At 38.9% G+C, this 22349-nt stretch overlaps 1 pseudogene; it reads left to right on the top strand.

Annotated features, from left to right (window-relative positions):
- The first annotated feature begins 693 nt into the window (after positions 1–693).
- On the top strand, positions 694–1488 carry LOC149229999 (cytochrome P450 736A117 pseudogene; annotated as a pseudogene).
- Positions 1489–22349: the final 20861 nt, after the last annotated feature.

A 22349-nucleotide genomic window follows, 5' to 3' on the forward strand; every position in this document is an offset into this window, starting at 1 on the left:
TGGACGCCCACTCATTCAGATTACGAAGAACAAGAATTTATAAAACTAGAATTCCATTACCACATGAGCTTCCAAGAGTTGGTGGCTATGAAAGCATATTCGAGAGAGATAAGGGATTGCTTCATTAGGTAGTTTTTTGCTCTTGGCATTTAACGTAATAAGGCGAGTTTAATAAGGCATTTGGTACGCATGCAGGTTGCCGTTCAGCATGAGCGATACGTGGTTGTGTTTATCATGACAAAACAATCATGTGGGTTCTGCTATGCTTCTCGACGTACTTCCTTCTTGCTTTAACACTAGCATAGGACGATGGGACCTTCACTTGTGACGTGGCGTCTATGGCCTTGCGTGATGTGGCTGGATTCAGGAAGTGGCGTGCAATATCGTTTGGTGGCTAGATTTAGGTAGTGGCGTGCAATATCATTCGGTGGGTTGACCACTAAATTATAATATTTCATTGTTGTTCACACATAAAATAACTAAGTCTCACCATTACTTTTTTTAATTGGTCATTAATAACTTGCTGTGTAAGTCATCGACATACGACGGAATCAAGGTTCATTTTTGCCTTCACTTATCCGAAAAATGGGTCTGTTAAGTAACTGATCATCAACTTCGAGTACGACCCTTATATGTATGTGTGCTCTAGATGAGAGAGTGGAGATGTTGATATTGTATTCTCACTAAGTAACAATGGTGAATGGGTTGGGATATGCGTGCCCACTTCCTGACTACATTGAGTTTTGTCTGAGACTCGCAACGGCGCTGGTTGCTTTGGTGGTGGCATGGAGTTTCTTCGTCAGGGTAAGAAACAGGAAGCTGCCCCCTGGGCCTTTCCCGCTGCCCATCATCGGAAATATGCTTTACATACTAGGAGGGCTTCCACACCAAGCACTGGCAGCACTGTCTCTGAAATTCGGGCCCCTCATGTCTCTCTACTTCGGCTCCAAGCTCGTCTTAGTCATCTCTTCTCCTGATATGGCAAGGGAGTTTATGAAGACTCATGATCTGCTTTTTGCCAGCAGACCTCCATCAATTGCAGGTAATTACTTGTTGTATAATTCTTCGGACGTCGGCTCTGCTCCATATGGCCCTTACTGGAGGCAAATGCGTAAGGTCTGTGTTTTACAAATGCTAAGCTCCAAAAGATTGGATTATTTTCGCTTTATAAGAGAAGAGGAAGTCTCTGCTATGATTCGCTCTATTATTATTAATTCAGACCATCCAGTAAACATTGGCCAAACTGTGTGGACCCTTACCAACGATATAATTTGCAGAATGACTTTCGGCAGAAAGTATTCTGACCACGACTTCATTGGCAATAGAGGAGTCAAGGAAATGATCAAGGAAACTTTTCTGCTGCTGGGTGATTTTAATATCGGAGATTACATACCATACTTGGCCTGGATGGATCTGCAAGGTCTTCGAAGTCGCCTCAAAAGCATCCATAACACTCAAGACAAGTTGCTTGGGCAGGATAGGAACTGAGGAGGGCTAGTCTAAATGCGATAGTTGGGAGTGGTGGTCCCACAGACTACTGGAAGCATCTGCCGACGGTCCCAAAGACTACTGGAAACATCTGCCAAGAGGGGTGCACATCACACAATAAACTGAAATCCATTTTACTTCTTTCAGCGCCCGACCTTTCACTTTAACCCTATTGTGCCTAGTTTCAACAATTAAACCTTGCCAGGAGAGCGAGTCGCCTGTTTACTACCCAATAGAAACAATAAAAATAGAGCAAGCATCATGAACATCTATATGAACTATAAATTCCTTCGGCTTAAGGTAGGGATTAGCTGCCGCACAACCCCTCTTGTTTGAATTTAAATTTTCAAAATTTTCATTTAGATTTCTTTCTTGGATGGGGTGGAATGGTCCTTTGTGACATGAGTATGGTTCAACATAAAACCTTGCCCACCATTTGACTTTGAATAATAAAGTTACTTCGAGTCGTAATACTTTTGCTACGCATCTCCAAAAGGTCTCAATAACTGAAAAGTAAACCTCAGTCAGGAAAAACTTGGTGTTTACCTATCTTTACAACTTGAGTTTATCATTGGTGAATATGTCTCTACCCAACTTCAAGGGACATAATAATTAATACGAAATGCCCAGCATAAATAAAAGATCGTTAATCTTTTTAATGATTATGTAACACATTTCTCACTTTTTGTGATTGGCATTTTCTTTTCATGGTTTTTAATAATTTGAATTTCTTAATTATCTGTAAACAATTATTTGTCAATTTTTTGTAATCGGCATTTTCTCTTTCATGTTTTAAATAATTTAAATATCAAGGCCTTTAATGGGCTACATGATTATCAAGCTTGATTTCAGTTTCAATAACATAGGAAGGAAGCATTTGCTCGGAAAAAAATATTTATTAATATATAAAAAATTAAATGAATTTTCTAATCAAATTTTATTTCTAGAGGCATCATAATTATAAAAATAAATATGAATTCATAAATTTATGATAATTAGATTTATTTTTAGAAAGAAATAATAAATCTAAATTAAATAAATATAAATTCATAAATTTATGTTAACTATGATTTTTTTGGTTTAATAAAGATAAATTCAAGATTTGTGAATAAATGCTAAATAATTATAAAGGAAACTATGTGTTTTTTATATAGATTTCAAGTATTCGTGATGTGATATAGGTTTTAAGAAATTTGAATTTAACCAATAATTCAAGCAAATTGAATGGATAATTAAATTTAATTATATGATTTTCATTAAATTTGATAACTATAAATTAGCTATATAAAAAAATGTCAAACTAGATATTACTAACAATTAATAATAATCTATTGGAACTTTTTTCCATTTTTATATATTTGATTTTTTTTTTTAAGAAATGCAACATTTCCATAATTGTTAACAATTTAATGGGACTTTTCTGCATTTTTATATATTTGGTTTGTTTTAAGAAATGCAACATTTCTACACGATTAGAGAGTGCAAGCTTTGACCTGAGGTTAGGGGTTAATTTTTCAAACTTCAAACTCATTATTACTCATAGTTTCTTTTTCGTGTTGTATATTGATTCACTTTTAAACATCTATAAATGGTTTCACTTTAGTGTTGTAGATTGATTCACTTTTGAAATATTTATTAATGTGCAAATTCACATTGACAATATATATATATATATACTAGTTATTTTGGTAAACTATTACATATAGTTGCTTGCTAAATAGAGAATATAATTAGTAAGATCCCTAAATTTGCAATATGGGTGGTTGAACCGCTTTTCCGAAATGTAAAGGCATACCTCGTCCTCCAATTAGAAGTTACATTGAACACAATGTTTATCATGACAATTTTTGTATTTTGCAAATGTCATATACATCATGTTATCTACTTGTTATTATGCATTTTCAATCTACTCGATGAAGCATGCCACTTTGTTGACTTCTTTTGTGCTAGTGAAAAAGTTCTTACATACGCCATGCAAATGGATGTCATAGGTTGAAATCCAAAGTAGCCTTTAAAAGGACACTATTGAGTAAAGTTTTGTTGAGATCTATTATAGCTATATTGCATGAATGCAAAATCGTCATCTTAGATGTGAGAGTGTCGAAAATTGTACATCTATAATATGAAGGTTTTAACACTGTATAGAAATTACTTGCAAATGAATTCTTAAAAAATTGAAAATATACAATAGCGAGAACATAAAATTTACACATATATTTTTCTCCCTGAACCCAAAACTAGTAAAACCATATTGATTTTTTAGTATATTCCTCTTAATGTTACAATACATTATATACATGCCTAAGCATTCATAAATTGGTAATCCATTAACCCTTGATTAGAACATAATCGTAGTTCCCTTGATTGGATCTACAAAATAACCATGGGAAAAACCATCATGCCCAAATCATGCGCAAAACCATAGGTGGGTTGTATAACTTTTTATATATATATTTTTTAATTTTTCGGGGAACTAAACCGAACATCTTGCAGGGGAGTTACTGCCCCCTACAAAACCCCCCTACACCTAGCACAACATAACACCGCTTGGAGCTAGTCATGAAAAAGTTATAACACATACCCAACATTCTCCCACTTATTGTTTTCTTTGCACATAGGGGGCCAAATGAGTATACAATCATTAGTCTAGGCCCGTAACGCCCATCGTTTCTCTACACCCAAGAAAAATTCTCAATGCTCACAAACTTTGTTAATGCATCTGTAACGTTCTTCAAAGTGTCCACCTTTACTAGCAACACCTTGTTGTCTTGTGTAGAATTTCCACAAAATTCTGATCTGCTAATAAGAACAATCTGAAAAAACACTTTCTTTTCTTATAAACATAAAATATCTCAACTCAATTCGCAATAGAATTAGGAACAAAAATAAAACACAGCCACACAATTTTTTTATTTTTAGGGAACCCAATTGGGAAAAAGCCTCTGCTTGATAAGAATTTTATTGATAGCAAAAACTTAGCAATTTATCTCTTACAAAATATAGTTGTTTCAATTTGAAGGACATAATTTCCTTTCTTGCTTGATCTAAATCTTGAAACCCTTGCAAGAATGTTGATCTCTGCTGCCCTATACCAACCTGTGCACAAGCTTCTCTTGCACACTCTTCCTCTAACAAGCTCCACACACGAACTTGTGCATCCTATTGTTTGGTCTCGCCAACTCATTCTCACCAAAACAATGATCAAATTGTGCCTTCATTCCTCCTTATAAGCACTTTGATTAGGCTATTACTGGCAAGTTCTATTTGAGGAAATTCAAATTGTTGATTGACTAGTTAACAGAATCTCACTAGTTGTGTTAACTTGTCCTTCTTATAATTTAGGAGCCTAACCAAATCAACTCGTCCTTTACCTAAAATAATTCACACTTGAAGCTAATAAATTCGGCCTTCCACTAATTAACACTAGTCAACTGCCTCTTGCACTCCTAACTTTTAATAATTCACCCTAAATTTTAGGAACTCGTTGTACTTTTTAGGAATTAATTCATAACTCATAGGAACTCATGCATCTAAAAAGAAGAACCGTTATGGTTATTTTGATTAAGGAATAAATCAAAGAAACCCTTTCTCGCTACCATTTTCAACACTCTCTCTTAGTGAGGAAGGTGTTTCTCAAAGAACCTCTTCAACCTGGATTGTCTCCAACACTACCACGTTCTCCGTTATTGCTGCTGCTCCCTCTGAACTAGAAATCTTCCCTGCCTTTTTCTGTGGAATCTGATCTGAAGACATGTTCTTTCCCACCATGCTCTATGAGTCCACAATATACCACTATTAATGATCAAAACTCTATTTTTGTCATTGAACTTTGGCTCACTGATCTGCCCACTAGTAGGCCTCTAGCTCCACTAAGAAGTTATATCATTGTGCCTTCTAGATTTGCCCTCTTATCAATGGTTTGGCCATCGGCAACCCATTGAACTAGGGCTCCACAACTTTGCTTCCTAACAACTCATTAGTCCTTTAATGATCATTGTACATGAGGACTTCAAGGACTGCCCACTTGTCAATATTTTGGTTGCTCCATAATGCTACTCCTAGGGCATACAAATATGCCATGTCACTGTGACACATCAACCCTATTTTCACTCTCCTCAGGGCCTCCAAAACTACCTACACACAATCAACTCTTTGACCAATCTAGGGCTTGCAAATCAGCCACTAACAATCCATAGAGTTACTATTCCTAAGCTACTTTGGATTTCTGTCCAAACACCACTAGGATAGTCTTACACCTAGCAATATCTCTCCATAACCTTTTTAGCCTTGCATATCTAGGTCTCCTTGTCAAATACTTGACAAAAATCGGACCTCATGCATAGCCACTCCTTGAGAGATATTTTCACTTGTGGATCCATGACTTGCTGCCCTAAAAACCTTTTAGGACAAACCTATAATATACTATCTTTAGTGTTCCTTGACAACATACAATGACCCTACCTCAGTCCACTATTGCACACTTCTTTTGGACTGACTGGGTTGACTTTCCACACACTGCAATAACCCTAGACTAGGGTATCTAAATTTGTTATTCAACATATGAAATCTATGTGCTGGTTGATTTTGTTCACTGCTATGATACCATGTAGACTTTCCATGAAATTATGATCTGATAATAAGAACAATATGAAAAACACTTTCTTTTCTTACAGACATAGAATTTCTCTACCCAATTTACATCGGAATTAGGAACACAAATAAAACACAGTCAAACAATTCAAGACACAATTTTTTTTTTTACTACGGAACCCAACTGGGTAAAACCCTCTACTTGATGAGAATTTTATTGATAGAAAAAACTGAGCAATTTATCTCTTACAAAATACAGTTGTTCTTATCTTTCTTGCTCGATCTAAGCTTGAAACCCTTGTAAGAATGTTGATCTTTGTTTCCCTGTGCCATCCTGTGCACAATATTCTCTTGCACACTCTTCCTCTCACAAGATTCACACTCAAACTTGTGCTTCCCATTGCTTGGTCTCACCAACTCGTGCTAACCAAAAAAATGATCAAATTGTGCCTTCGTTCCTCCTTATAAGAACTCCAATTAGGCTATTACTGGCAAGTTCTATTTCAAGAAAGTTGAAATTTTTATTGACTAGTTAACAAAAGTTTGTAATAGCCCCGGTTAAAAATCCATGTAATAAATTTAATAAAGGAAAAATAAGACCAAGGTCATGAGACACGTATTCCAAGCTGAATTTTGGGAAAAAACATAATGATGGGGATCACTGGTGATTAATTAATAGCTATGGAAATTCGAAAAGGAAAAGTGGCATTTATTGACATTTATTTATGAAAATAATGGAAAATAGGAGAAAAGGAAGGTGAAAGGTCACATAATTGCATGTGAGGAAAATTGAAGGGAAAAAGAAGGAAAATGAAGAAAATAGAGGCCTCAATGATAAAAAGGCTTTTGAGGATTAGTTCATAGCTTTTATCAGTTCAACCTTTGTCAGTTTTAGCTTGGAACTTTCTTCTATTCTCTCCCTCACACTCTTGCACACTTAGAGTTTCTTGGAGCATTGTGGCATACTTTGGATTTGGAGAAAGAAGGCAAAGGAGAAGCAGGAAAGCACAAGGGAACAATAGGATCATTTTGTAGGTATCGAGTTGTATGTATGATTTCCTTGCTATTTTTGGCATGCATGGTATATGCATGTGGTTTTTTGGTTATGATCTTTCATTGGCATGGAGGATTTCCTGGATTGACAATGGTTTTGCCTAACCTTGCCATTTCCTAGATAACCATGGTGTTGTGGGTTTCCCACTTTATTATTCTGATTGGTGCTCATGTTCCTTATAGATGTGGGTTGAGTTGCTAGTTCATGGAGCCTTGCTTGGACAAACACTCTAGAAGCCCTGGAACAACTTGGATTGAGTTACCAATCCAGGAAGCCTTGGTTGGACAAACATTTTGGAGCCCTTGGTGGGTTGATTTACTAGTCCTAGAGCCTTGGTTGGACAAATGCTCTAGAGCCCTGCGACAGTTGTGGTTTGAGTTACTAGTCCTGGAGCTGGGCTGGAACAAATGCTCTGGAGCCCTAGACAACTTGGGTAGATACTGATTTGGTGATGGTTAGTGATGTCCGATTGTGAGGTGGAATCACTAGTTGAGAGTTGAGCTGGTTTGGCCTCTGGAAGTCCTAGTTTGTTTTTGGTTGGCTTATTCCAAGAGATCTTGCATTCATGCTTGGAATATGGCATGGGGTTGGTCTAGATATATATATGTTGTGCTAATCCAGATTGATCTTGCAGACGAGATAGTCTTCCCTAAAATTCACTAAGGTATGTTTGATTATGGTTATATTTGGTTTATCTGAAATAGTATGTTTGTAGGAATAAGATCAAAGGTGAAAAGAAAAATGGTGGACTACAGTTCACGTGATTCTCCCTAGATATCATATGAGCAACATGGTGATGAGTGCTCCCATCACATAGTAGACACATTGAGAAGTTTGAAAGCAGAGATCAAGAGTTGTAAGGAAGATAATGACAGGATCATTCAGTCACAGGAAAGACTTTCTAGGGCACAAGAGAAACAAGCAGAGGTCAATGCAGTGATTATTCAGAGTTTATTACATGTACAGAGACAGGGACCGCTTAGGATCAATCATGGATAGAAGGAAAGGATAACTGGCACATATGGTAGCAGGTATCAATCAAGACACAGGTTGGATAGAGAGGATACAATCAAAGATGGTATATTTCTAGATACACTTGATCAAAGGGGAAATGATCATGGGTTCTATCCTATTTTTGGTTCAACGAGACAATATGATCATCACCATCGCCACCCGTATAGGAGGAGAAAGAAGCAATATTTAACAGAAGAGTTCAAGAAATCAAAACCACCTACATTTGATGGAAAAATGAAGAAGTCACAAGACACAAAAGCTTGGTTTCTTGGGATGAATAAGTTTTTCAGATTGCATGAATATTCAGGAAACATGAAGGCCAGGATAGATACTTTAAGTATTAAAGGTAAAGCAGGCATTTGGTGGGAAGATGTGAATAATGTCAGAGGCATTCAGGAAGATGAGTTGACTTGGAGTTAGTTTGAGATATTTTTCAGGAAGAAGTATCTATATGAGATATATTATGATGACAGGGAAAAGGAATTCTATTAGCTTAAGATGGGATCTATGACTGATGAGGAGTATACTAGCAGATTCTTGGAGTTGTTGAGACATGTGCCTTATCTTAAGGAGGAGAAAGGAAAGATTCATAGATTCATCAGTTGGTTGTTGGTTTCATTCAAAGACATGATTGAGTTTGATGAGCTTAGATCGCTAAAGGAAGCCATCAGAAAGTTGAAGCGTTTTTATAAGCAATCGAAACACATGTCTAAATCTAAACAGGATTGGAAAGGTAATGACAAGACTAAAGGAAAATGGGATAAGAAGCGAAGACTACAAGATACAAGTAACAACAAGAATGCAACACCACACAAGAAGTTTAATGCATCTGAAAAAGGACAGGGATTTCAGTTTGAGGAGTAGAACAAGGGTGATGGCAGGAAGCCTTTACAGTGTTGGACTTGTGGCAAGGATCATCACAGGAGATATTTCCCAAAACATCAGGTTGGCAGACCACATATCTACAGTGCTCAGGATGCACAGACAACGGGGAATGTTGGACTGAGTATTCCTCAGATTTATGCAGCGTTGGATAATAGGCAAGCATATCACATGGAATCTATTATCGAGTGGAATTAGGAGAATTTTGAAGTCTAAAATGGGCCTCCTAAGAAAAATGTACAACCAAAATGAACATTATAAGAACCAATAGGATTCAAGAGGATGATGTCAACCATGGGGGATGATTCACCATTTTTGGAGTAAAAAAGTAAAAATATTAAAAATTAATAAAATAATAAAACTACTTTTTTCAACTTGTATTTTCAACTTATCTCGCTAAGGTTTTACTCAAATTTCAAGCAGGGGTACTCATTGGATGCAATTATGAAACATGGGTACTCCTTGGATGAGGAACCAAATTTTGCATCCAATGAGTGTTGTCACTCGAAATTTGAGTAAACCCATAGGAAGATAAGTTAAAAATAAGAGTTGAAAAATAGTTTTTTCTTTTTTTCCTCTAAAATTTGATGATGTAATCTAATCTTATTTTATTATTTCCACCATTATTTTATAATTTCTTTGGGAGGCCCACTCTAGACCTAAAAATTCCCCTAATGATGGTAAGATTTGTGATCACGTTGTCTCTATTTTGATTAATCTTGGATCTAATTATAGTTATGTTAATCCTCACCTGGTGGGTAAGTGTGGTTTGAATAATGAAGTGTGTGGAGAGTCTTGGTTACTATATTTGGCTAAAAGTACTAAGAAAAGAGTTCATCATTAGGTAAGAGCTTGTGCATTTAAGTTGAATGGTATGTCTACATTAGTGCATCTAAATGTGCTTCCATTGGGATCATATAATACGTTGTTGGATATGGATTGGTTGTATCTTCATAGGACTAAGGTGGATTGTTATGAAAATGCAATTGAGTGCTTGGATGACAATGGAGAACAAAGAATCTTGTAGAGTAAGAAGAAGGTGACATCATTTAGAATGATTACATCTATGCAGGAAAAGCGTAGTCGCAGGAAAGTGCGTGTATTATTTACAATTCATATTTCTAGTGATAAAGGTAAGGATGTTGAGGTCGTTTAAGTCTTGAAGAGGTATTCGATTTTACAACAGATTGAGGATATGTTCCCAACGGAGATTTCAGAGTTTCCGCCTCACAGGGAAGTGCAATTTTCTATTGAGTTGGTACCAGGAGAAACACCTGCATCATAAGCACCTTACCAGATGAGCACTCTAGAGTTAGAGGAAATGAAATTGCAATTGAAGGAAATGCTTGACAAGGGATACATTGTGAAAATTCTGCAAACCGGAATCCCTACTGCAGAAATTGATTAAACTTCTCTTATTTGTTAATTATAGAAACAAATTATTTACTGCTTTCTACAAAAAATATTGAAGCTAATACACTACAACCTACACCAATTAAATAATATGCCCAAAATAAGAACAAAATAATAGAGAAAGATATAACACAAATGACACAGTATTTTTGGGACAAATGTCCCCGGAAAAACCCAATGCGGGAAAACTGGTGCAGTAGTTTTTTGAATACAACTCTAGATGTCGACCTGACAATCCAGTTACAGAGAAATAAACTGGCAAAATAAATTTGTGAGATTACCTCACTCTACCTAGCAAGTTCTGGCTGATCCAACAACTAAACCAACGTGTCCCCAACTATTTCTGTGTTGCCTTTGCGTAGGCCCATCGTCAGCCTCTAAGACTTCATGTCAGCTCATCTGGGAATTGATTTGCCTTCTTGAGCAGTTTCCAACCCTCTCAGCTCAGAAATGTTATTTCCCTCTTAGCGTCAACCCCTCCTAGGTCATGCGCTACTTTTGCATGAGCACTTCCTTTCTTAGCATCAACCCCTCCTAGGTCATGCGCTGCCTCCATCTGGTGTCTCTCTACCTCTCTGATGCGTATCCTGGGCTCTGGAGAAGATACTCCAACCAAACTATCCCTACCCCTCACTACACAAGCTCACTATCGATATTCTCCCGGCAACTGCTCTGCTTCATAAAATCGAGCTTCTGAACTCACTATGCATGTCTTCCAAGTGACCCTCAAGCTTCCTTCAATAATCTCCTCGTTGACATTCAACGACCCAAATTAGAAGCTAATAAATGGCTAAGATCATTTCTGATTGATCCTCATCTTCTTCTAGAAGTTACACCCACAGTTTATATTAATACCCTTTAATTATTTTATTTTCCTAAGTTTTGACTTAGGGTCCCATTAAAAATAATTAATTATTTTAATAAAACTATTTCTCGTTGGAATTTCCCAAAACGCTTTCTGGGTCCTTTGGAATACATGTGCCCAAGCCTTTCTGCAAAATTTTAGGCTTAGAGTAAATTTGATGCTACCATAAATAAACACTCCCTATTGGCGAGGAATGTGCTTAACAATGCAACCTACTGAAGCATCACTCTATTCTGTAACATCTCCTTCTGCACTCCTGATGTCTGACCTTCTATCCATCAACTACTGCACAAATGTTGCATTTGTATTGTTTTTGACCCTGCCATTGTTAACACTGCATCCGTACTGCAACTCCCTCTGAATTTTTGCATCTGTGCTGTTGTTGGCACTACCAATGCCAATTGCCTCTACACTGCAAACTGTTGCTGCTACTACATTAGCAACGGAAAAACATCCCAAATTACTGAACTAACTGTGTTCAGTATGATACCATGTGAATGCTGGAATCTGATTGCTGCTAGTATTTGCCTTGACCCTCTGAATCTTCTGCTTTGTTGTTGACCCATGCTCTGTGCCATCTGCACTACTGCCAACTCTGCTCTGCGCTACTCAGTATTTGGCGCTCCTGGCCACTGCAATTGTCTCTCTGGCACTCCTCGGCACCATCCGACACTAGTCCATCCTTCTACTTCTGATCTAGGCTCTCGTAGCAAGGAATTGATCCGAGACGTGGGTTCCTCAAGGATCCTACCCATCTGTAGCTCTTTCGAACTACAACTCCAAATCAACCCACCTCCCTCTTGGAGGTATCTCGGCAATCATATTGAACTCTTCCTCCTCGATCTTCATGGGTGTAACCTTTGGATCATGCTTCTCATCTCTATCCTTCTTCTTAAGAGGACACTGAGTTGCGTAGTGATACATCTCACCACACCTAAAGCACATCATCTTCGAGATGTCCTTCTTCCGCTGCTCCTATTGCCCCTTCGATGCAAGGGCTGCATTCTCCTCCTCCTCCTTGGTCTTTAACCCACTATTGTTGCTTCTGTCAATATTACACTTGACCAAGTATCTCCTCGGCTCCTCTTGCTTGAGAGTTGCCCACATCTCATATCAATTCGGTAAAGTCGCCCTACCCTGGATACTTGGACAAAGAATTGCCACTCATCTGAGACAGAATTAAGGGCCAGTCTAACCAACTCGGAATATTGAGGTGTAGACCCCACAACTAATAGCTCATCTATTCACGCACCAATGGCTAGTCTAACCAATGGATCCACACGCTCCCCCTTCTGCATATGAGTAGATCTCAGTTTCTGCTCAAGGTACATCTTCCGCTGCTTGGAAGATCCCTGATACAATGTAGACAACACATCCCACATCTCATTAGCAGTCCCTATGCTAGCGATGTGACAAGCCACATGATCCTTCACTCCGTCGAGGATCATTCTCTTTTCCTTTGCCATTTCTGCCTTGTATGTCTTCAACGGATCTACATTTGCAGGCACAACCACCATGGCGTCGACATATGTCTTGAGGGCATGCTCATCTAGAAGGAATGTCATTCTTGCCTTCTAGATGACATTGTTGGATGCTCTGTCCAATCTATCCTAATCCCTCAAGCCATCGGTTTCCATTTCTGCCATGAAAACTATCAAACCGTTCCTCTCTACTTCTTATTGTTGTTGCTCAGCCAATAAAAAACAAACTTCTTGGCGGGAAATCTTCTGAGGAACGATTCCCTCATGGTGCTTCTCTTATCCTTTGACCTCTCTATGCCCATCAAAATGGCCTACAGAAAAACTGCATCCCACCATCTCTTCCTCATGCTAAGGCTTCAGTGCTGCTCCCTCTGCCAAGACAAGATCTCGATATAGAAGCCCTTTCACTCTATTGACTCACTCAGAGAGAGACTACCTCGAAATTTAGCCCTCCAGCTAGGATTGCGAAAACTCCTTTGGGGATTTGAACTGCTGCCTCCTACAACTATTTTGATCTCCTTTTTTTCTCAGTGACTGTTCTTCTTGCTTCACCTGCACTACCCTGATACGATGTGAAAATTCTGCAAAACAGAATCTCTACTGCATCAATTGATTAAACTTCTCCTATTTGTTAATTACAGAAACAAATTATTTACTTCTTCCTACAACAAATATTGAAGCTAATACACTAAATCCTACAACAATTAAATAATATGCCCAAAACAAGAATAGAACAATAGAGAAAGATACAACACAAATGACATAGTATTTTTTGGACAAATGTCCCTAGAAAAACCCAATGCTGGAAAATTGGTGCAAAAAATCTAAGGGTTTTTATTATTATGCAGTAATTTTTTGAATACAACTCTAGATTCCCTCCTGACAATCCAATTACAAAGAAATAAACTGGAAAATGAAATTTATGAGATTACCTCACTCTACTCGGCAAGTTCCGGCTAATCCGGAAGCTAAACCAACGTGTCCCCGACTATTTTTGTGTTGCATCTACATAGGCCCAGCGTTAGCCTCTAAGGCTATGTGTCAGCTCAACTAGGAATCAATTTTCCTTCTGGAGCATTTTCCAGCCCTCCCGGCTCAGAAATGTCAGCTCCCTCAACAAATTCAGACTTCTTCCTGGAGAACTGCGCTGCTTCTGCATGAGCCCTTCTGGTTCAACGTCAACCCCTAATGGGTCCTGTGTTGCCTCCTTCTGGTGTCTCTCTACCCCTTTGCTACGTATCCTAGGATCTGGAGAAGATACTCCAATCCAACTATCCCTTCTGCTCACTACACAAGCTCACTATCGATATTCTCCTGGCAGCTGCCCTGCTTCAGAAAATCAAACTTCTGAACTCACTCTGTGTGTCTTCCAAGTGATCCTCAAGCTTCCTTAAATAGTCTCCTCGTTGACATTCAATGGCCCAGATTAGAAGTTAATCAATGGATAATATCATTTTTGCTTGATCCTCATCTTCTTCTAGAAGTTACACCCACAATTTATATTAATACCCTTTAATTATTTTATTTTCCTAAGTTTAGACTTAGGGTCCCATTAAAAATAATTAATTATTTTAATAAAATTGTTTCTAGGTGGAATTTCCCAAAACACTTTCTCAGTTCTTTGGAATACATGTGCCCAAGCCTTCATGAAAAAATTGAGAATTAGAGCACATCTGATGCTACCAGAAATCAACACTCCCTCTTAGCGAGGAATTTGCTCTAGCAATGCAGCCTCTTGAAGCATCACTCCGTTCTGTAACATATCCTTTTGTGTTGCTAATGTCTGACTGATTATCCATCAACTACTACGCAAATGTTGCATATGTACTGTTTCTGACCCTGCCATTGTCAACAATGCATCCGTACTGCAACTCCCTATGAATTTCTACATCCGTGCTATTGTTGACACTGAGGCACTGCCAACTGCCTCTGCACTGCAAATTGTTGCTACTACTGCATCAACAATGGAAAAACATCTCAAATTACTGAAATAACTTTGTTTAATATGATACCATGTAAATGCTGGAATCTGACTAATGCTAGTCTCTACGTTGACCCTCTGAATCTTCTACGATGTTGGTGACCTCTTCTCTGTGCCATTTGCACTGCTACCAACTCTGCTCAGTCTCTAGAACTCCTAGCCAATGCAACTGTCTCTCCGAAACCCCTTGACACCATCCGACACTAGTCCATCCTGCTACTTCTGATCTGGGCTCAGGTATAAAAGAACTGATTTGAGAGGTGGGTTGCTCAAGGATCCTGCCCATCTATAGCTCTTTTGAACTACAACTCCAAATCAGCCCTCCTCCTTCCTGGAGGTATCTGTTGACACCTAATCCTCAGCGGTTGGGTGAACTCGGAATGTGAACAGTCATCAAGAAGATGAACTGATCAGTCACATTCATGTATATAAACAATAGCTACCTAATGAAATATACGAATCAGTTTTTTGCCTAATCTGGAGTTACTCCTGGTCTGACATGGTATCAGAGCTAGTCCTAAGAATAGTCGTAACTCCTCTCATTGATTCTCTGTGCATGAATACCTGAGCGCTGCCTCTGTCCTGCATCTCATTGATTGTCCTGAGTCTCATTGATTGTCCTGCGTCTCATTGATTCTCTGCGCATCGGTTTCGCTGCCTCTCCACCCCTGACAAAGGCTCAGATCCCAGCATCGGTTTCGCTGCCTCTCCACCGCTGACAAAGGCTCAGATCCCAGCGTGGTTTCGCTGCCTCATCAGTGTATGAAAGCTCTGTCATTTTCCCGTCGGCCTCATCATACCCTGCGCATCTGCGTGGTAAACGTTTTCAAGCAAGTCTTTCTTGCTGTCCGAAGAAACCCGCTACCAGAAAAAAAAGCTCTGTCATTTTCCCTGAGGCCGAGGCCGGACTGTATTTTCCTCGCTGGCTAGTCTCCAAACCTCGTGGGCTTTTACCCCTAGGTCCGCTTGCATTGTTGGCCTGTCCGCTAGCTAGTTTCATGGTGGCTCGGTTTCCGATTGAGCACGGCCAGCAATTCTTGTTCTATTGAATAGGGCGACCATTCAAGAATGATCTTTTAAAGATTATTCCAGTGACATTTATTGCTATCGTTCAACATCCATAGCAGAGTCAGCTTCCCGGACGTCGCTTTCGTGGTTCTGTAATTGAGAATAGAAACAATGGTGTTTTTCTGGTCGGTTTGCGCTGCAAATGTGTAGGAGAGAAGCTCGACGCTGGCGGTTGAGGATGAAGGGCAAACGGTGAAGACCACGGCGTTTGTAGCTCCGCTTACATTGCTGGAGAGCCGGATGGCAGATTGATTATCTTTGTTGGATGTTGGTTATGCAAATACTTTTGTTTTCCAATATAATATATATATATTTTGAAATGAGGTCGTCTCCGATGGATTTTGTTCAAAGCATATGCATTAATAGATGATATCACAAGCTATAGCTGATGGTTTATGTGTGATGATATAACGAATCTATGGCTTTTTTTATAAGCTTCCGTGGTTAGAATTTGAAGGGACTGTGTCCAGAATATGATTCACTTACCTGATTTGATGCGATCCCCAGCCAGAGTATACTGTCTCTGCGCTTGCAAGAGACTCAATCTGCTGAAACAGTGAAGACTGAGAGTTTAAAACGTGCAGTATCATTCAAAATTTTTTATATATTGCGCTGCTTTCAAAATAGTATTGCATTGATATATATTGAAGTGATCCCTTATGTGTTTTTTCAACATAGTAGTATTGCATGATATATTGAAGTGATGCTGATGCTTCTATCAAACGTTAGAGGAAAATAAAGTGCATAAGGCTGTGACATAAGGATTTTTTTTTTCAGCAGAAGAATTTTTACAGAATGCATTCAATCATCTCTATGGTAGGGATAGTTCTCACTGGCAAGGAGAACTATCCTGAATGGTCCCGGATGATAAAACACACCCTCATCTTCAATGAGTTTTGGAAGGGAGTGTGTGTCGGAGAAGGAGACAATGACCCAGTACAGCCTACATCAGACAAAGAGCTCGTCATTTGGGATAACAAGAACAGCAAAGCATATGCATTAATCGCAGCATCTGTAAATGAAGAAGTAAGTCGCCATATTTCATCATATTCAACTGCCTTTGAAGCTTTACAAAAGCTCAAAGAACTCTATGACTCACATTCTGCACTTGAAGTTGTTCAGCTCATGATTAAACTCTTCACTCTTGAACTGAAAAATAATGATCCTCTTGCTCTTGCATCTGAAGTTAAATCCATAATGCATGATATCAAATCCACTAAAGTTGAGTTGGATATCCCTCTTATTGCTTTTCTCAAGGCACTCTATCCTACTTACTCCAATTATCTTGAGTCTTTACAAGCAAATGGAAATCTTAAAGATATAACCTTTGACTCTCTTGTGAAAAAGTTTGCTGAAAGAGAGAAAGCCTTTGGAAAGAAGATAGTCCCTGAATCTTCTGAAGAGACTGTTTGCCTTGCTCATAAAGAAAAGCATCCTGCTCAAGATTCTACAAGAGGAAGAGGACGAAGAGGAAGAGGAAGATACTTCAGAGGCAGGGGGGCAGACATTCTCAAGGAGAAAAAGCAGATATGCATTGCATTCGCTGCAAACGAAATGGATCACATGATGCTTCTACATGCAAGCTACCATGGGACAAAATTGAGCAGAAAAGAAACCAGCAGAAAGGTAAAACTGATGATACAGATAAAGGTAAAGCACCTGAATCCGCTCACTATATTGAGGCACAATGTAACATTGGAGTAAATGAAGATTTGTTTAATGCTTCACTTGCTTCTTCGAAAAATGATTGGTTGCTTGATTCAGGAGCAACCTATCATATGACTCATAGGAAAGATTTTTTTGAAGATTTCACTGACAATGTTGATGGAGCAGTATACTTTGCAGATCAGTCAAAAATCAAGCCATCAGGGCTTGGCACAATCAGGCTTAAACTGCCTGGTCTTCCAGACTTTCTTCTGGACCATGTTCTATATCTCCCACAGCTCAAGAGAAACTTGCTGTCCTTGGTCCACATCCACCAGCAAGGTCACTCCATTCATATGTTTGATGGCAAGCTTGAGGTAAGAAAAGCATCTGACCACTCACTTGTCATGAGGGGAATAGAAGAAGAAAAGCTTCTCAAACTGCAAGGAACCTCTGCTCATGCACAACATTTCTCATATATTTCTCATCATGAAGAAGGTACACTTCCATCAAGTTTATTATGGCATGCTAGATTTGGACATTTAAACTATGACAGTCTCCGCTTATTGAAGAAAAATGGTGTTGCTGGTTTGCCTACAATTCCTAGGAAACATAAGCAATGTGATGCTTGCATTCTAGGAAAGCATAGCAAACAGTCTTTTCATGATTCACATTCAAGAGCACATAGGAAGCTTGAACTCATTCATTCAGATTTATGTGGTCCAATGCCTGTTCCTTCTGCAAATGGAAATAAATATATCATGACATTTATTGATGATTACACCAGAATGTGTTGGGTTTATTTATTGAAGAACAAATCTGATGCTTTTCAAACATTCAAGAATTTTCATAAATGGATTGAAAATGATGCACAATCTCATATTGGGTCTATTCGCACTGATAATGGAAAAGAATATACATCAAATGAATTTGAACACTATCTTCGCCAACATGGGATTAAACATCAAACAACTGTACCTTATAATCCCCAACAGAATGGTGTAGCAGAAAGAATGAATAGAACAATTTTGAATATGGTACGATCCATGCTTTTCTTCAAAAATGTAAAAATAATGTTTTGGGCTGATGCTGTTCTATGTGCTACATATATAAAGAATAGATGTCCATCTAATGCTATAAGAAACAAGACTCCTTATGAATTGTGGTATGGACATGTTCCTTCGGTAAAACATCTCAGGATCTTTGGTTCCACCTGTTATGCTTTGATACCAAAGGTACATAGAAACAAACTTGGTGCTAGAAGTCGTAAGTGTATCTTCCTGGGGTATTCAAACACATCTAAAGCATACCGCCTCTATGATGAAGTAAATAAAAAGTTTGTTGTATCTAGAGATGTCATTTTTCTTGAATCATCCAAATCTGACAATGTTGTTGAGCGGCAACTTGATCGCTTGGATAGATTCACAAAAACGAAATCATTTCAAGAATTTGATAATCAGATTCCACATCTTGAAGGGGGGATTCCTATACTAGAACAACATGTGGAATCTTCTTCTGAAGAACAATCTCCCCTGCATGAAACTCCAACAACAGATGATGCTTTAAGTGATGTAATTGATAGAATTGGGAGACTCAATCTTGATTCAGTCCCAACTCAATCAACAGAGCAGCCTGGACCATCTCAGAAAGGTCCCCCAAAGTGGCTGACAAAGACACTTGAAAGTGTTCATCCTGATGAAATTGGAAAAACAGGAACTAGAAATTCAAACCGACAAAATGGAGGTGATGTAGATGACTCTAATTCACCTGTTGATATGGATGTTACTTATGATTGTGAATTGAACTTGTCTACAGATTTTGAACCAAATTCCTTCAAAGAAGCTGCTTCTCATGATGAATGGAAAGAAGCGATGAAAAAGGAGTATGATGCCCTCATAAAGAATGGCACTTGGAAGCTGGTTGACCCTCCATTTGGAACCAAACCAATTGGCTGCAAGTGGGTCTACAAGAACAAATACAAAGCTGATGGCTCACTTGACAAGCACAAAGCTAGGCTTGTGGCAAAAGGTTTTGCACAGAAGGAAGGGGTCGATTATGAGGAAACTTTTGCCCCCACAACAAAATGGGCCACCATCCGGAGACTCTTTGCACTAGCTGCTCAGAACGGTTGGAAAGTCCATCAAATGGATGTAAAAACTGCATTCTTGAATGGAGATCTAAAAGAGAATGTTTTTATGTCCCAGCCTGAAGGATTTGCTGTGAAAGGACATGAACATAAAGTATGCAAACTTGTGAAGTCCTTGTATGGCCTCAAACAAGCACCACGAGCCTGGTATGAAAAACTAACTGAGCATCTTCTGAAACTCAACTTCAATCATTTTGATCTTGATGATGCAACTTTATTTGTCAAGAAAGTTGGCAAAACAGTTGTATATCTTGTGGTATATGTAGATGATCTTTTAATGACAGGGAACAATGAAAGCTATATTGCATCCATAAAGAAAGAATTAGGAAAAGTTTTGAAATGACTGATTTGGGCTATGTTCATTACTATCTTGGCATTGAAGTAACCCAACATCCAAAATCCATATTTCTTTCTCAAAAGAAATACATTGGAGATTTGTTAAACAGATTTGGCATGACAGAGTGCAATCCTCTTTCTACTCCAATGGAACAAAACTTAAAGCTCACATCTATTGAAGGAAAGGAATTTGAGGATGCAACAAAGTATAGACAGCTTGTAGGAAGTCTCATCTACCTCACTACTACCAGACCAGACATTTCATTTGCTGTTGGAATCCTCTCCAGGTTTATGCAAAAACCTTGTGAGGGACATTGGTCTGTTGCAAAAAGAGTTCTAAGGTACTTGAAGGGAACTCAAGACCTTGGAATCAAGTATACACAGGTGGACGACTTCAGCTTGATTGGATACTCTGATTCAGACTTCGATGGAGACAAAGAAACTGGGGTATCTACTTCAGGATATGCTATGAGTCTTGGATCAGGAGCTGTCTCCTGGAGATCACGCAAACAATCAGTTCCAGCAGATTCCACAACAGAAGCAGAATACGTGGCAACAGCTGAAGCAACGAAAGAAATTGTGTGGCTCAGGAAAATTCTTGAAGATTTGCAGGTAAAACAAGTACAATCAACTCCACACATGATTGATAACACCTTTGCAATAAAGTTGGCCAAGAACCCAAAGTTCCATGATCGTACTAAGCACATCAATACTAAATATCATCTGATCCGACATCATGTTGAGGCCAAAACAATCCATCTCCGTCATTGTTCCACAAATGAGCAAATTGCAGACATCTTCACCAAAGCGCTTGGAAGAGAAAAGCTTGAAAGATTCAGAACGATGCTTGGACTCACCAACATCCCTTCAGATTAAGGGGGGGAATGTTGACACCTAATCCTCAGCAGTTGGGTGAACCTGGAATGTGAACAGTCATCAAGAAGATGAACTGATCAGTCACATTCATGTATATAAACAATAGCTACCTAATGAAATATACGAATCAATTTTTTGCCTAATCTGGAGTTACTCCTGGTCTGACAGTATCTTAGTTGTCATAGCAAACTCCTCCTCCTCGATATTCGCCGGTGCAGCCTTCGGATCATGCTTCTCATCTCTGTCCTTCTTCCTTAGAGACATTGAGTTGAATAGTGACCCATATCACCACACCTGAAGCACTTTATCTTAGATATGTCCTTCTTCTGCCTTCGCTGCTCCTACTACAACTTCGATGCAAGGGATGCATTCTCCTCCTCCTCCTTAGGCTTCGACCCATTTCTGCTGCTTCTATCAAGCTTACATTTGACCAAGTCTCTCCTTAGCTCCTCTTACTTGAGATTTTCCCACGTCTCATCCCAATTCGACAAAGTCACCCTACCCTGGATACTCTGGACAAATACTTGCCACTCATTTGAGTCAAGATTGAGGGCTAGTCTAACTAACTCAAAATCTTGAGGTGTAGACCCCACAACTAATAACTCATCTTGGGTCTCCTGAATCTTTGTGAGGAATGGATCCACATGCTCCCCCTTATGCATCTGAGTAGATCTCAATTTCTTCTCAAGGTACATCTTTCGCTGCTCGAAAGATCCCTGATACATCATAGACAACGCATCCCACATCTCCTTAGCAGTCCCTCCGTTAGTAATGTGATAGGCTACATGATCCTTCACTCCATTGAGGATCATTCCCTTTTCCTTCATCATTTCTGCCTTGTACTTCTTCAATGGATCTGCATTTTCATATACAACCACCACGCTTTCAACATATGTCTTGAGGGCATGCTTATCTAAAAGGAATGAAATTCTTGCCTTCCAAATGACATAGTTGGGTACTTCATCTAATCTATCCTGGTCCCTCAAGCCACTGGTTGCCATTTCTGCCACAAAAACTGTCAAATTACTCCTCTCTACTTCTTATTGCACTTGCTCAGCCAATACAGAAACAAACTTCTTGGTAGGAAGAGTTCTGAGGAACGGTTCCCTCACGGTGCTTCACTTCTCCTTTGACGTCTTTCTGCCCAGCAAAATAGCCAGCAGAAAAATTGCATCCCACCATCTCTTCCTCACACCGAGGCTTCAGTGTTGCTCCCTCTACCATGACAAGATCTCAATCTGGAAGTCGTTCTCTCTATCGACTCACTTAGAGAGAGATTGCCTTGAAATTCAGCCCTCCAAAGGACTGCGCAAACCCCTATGGGGATTTGAACTATTTCCTCCTGTAGCTATTTCGATCCCCTTTTTTGCTCAGTGTTGGGTTCTCTGGCACTATTCTTCTTGCTTCACCCACTCTACTCTGGTACCATGTGAAAATTCCGCAAACTAGAATCCCTAATGCAGCAACTGATTAAAATTCTCCTATTTTTCAATTACAAAAACAAATTATTT

This window comes from Pinus tabuliformis, chromosome J (genome assembly GCF_031772625.1).
Source record: "Pinus tabuliformis cultivar Carrire ecotype Pingquan chromosome J, CPIR1, whole genome shotgun sequence".
Lineage (NCBI taxonomy): Eukaryota > Viridiplantae > Streptophyta > Pinopsida > Pinales > Pinaceae > Pinus > Pinus tabuliformis.